The following is a 681-nucleotide window of genomic DNA, read 5'->3' as shown; positions in this document are numbered from 1 at the left end:
CATGCGCAAAGTCCCACCTTCATTCGAGATTCAGAACAAACACAGTAGGACTTATTAACGAATCTGTAAACGAAACTACAACTCTTAGAGGACTCACGCTTCTCCTCTATGTAAATTGTTCTGTAAATAAACTCCACAAATCAAATCAAACCGCCCACCTCAAGAGCCGCCCATCCCCCCGGCCGCACACCGCCCCGAGCGCCCGCGTCCCGTTCCCAGCCGCCCACGCTCGGGTTCTAGGATTGTCACGCCCGGGCTCGAGGGACTGAGGCCGAGACTACCGTTGCTGAGCACCAGGCAGGTGATGAGGGCGGGGAGGGGCGGGAGGGGATGGGGAGGAGCGGTGGAGGGTGAAGGAGGGGGCTGGGGATTTGCGAAGGAAGGGGGAGGAAGGGGTAAGGGGATTAGAGGAGGAGGGAGGGATTGGAGGGATGTGGGGAGGAGAGGAGAGACTGGGTGGAACAAGGAAGGAAGAGGAACAGAAGGATGGGAGTGGGAGAATAAGAAAAAGGGAAAAGAGGAGGAAAAGAAGGATGGATTGAGGGGAGGGAAGAGGGGAAGTGCGAGGAGAAAGGAGGAAGGAGGAGAGGAAGGATTGGTGGAGGAGGGAGGAAGAGGGAATTTCAAGCGCTTCGAGTCGTCCGTGACTTGCCCTCGGTGAGTCGGCTCGGTGCGAAGGGG

Source organism: Penaeus monodon, chromosome 29 (assembly GCF_015228065.2).
Source record: "Penaeus monodon isolate SGIC_2016 chromosome 29, NSTDA_Pmon_1, whole genome shotgun sequence".
Classification (NCBI taxonomy): Eukaryota; Metazoa; Arthropoda; class Malacostraca; order Decapoda; family Penaeidae; genus Penaeus; species Penaeus monodon.
Note: the sequence above shows the minus strand (reverse complement) of the source record.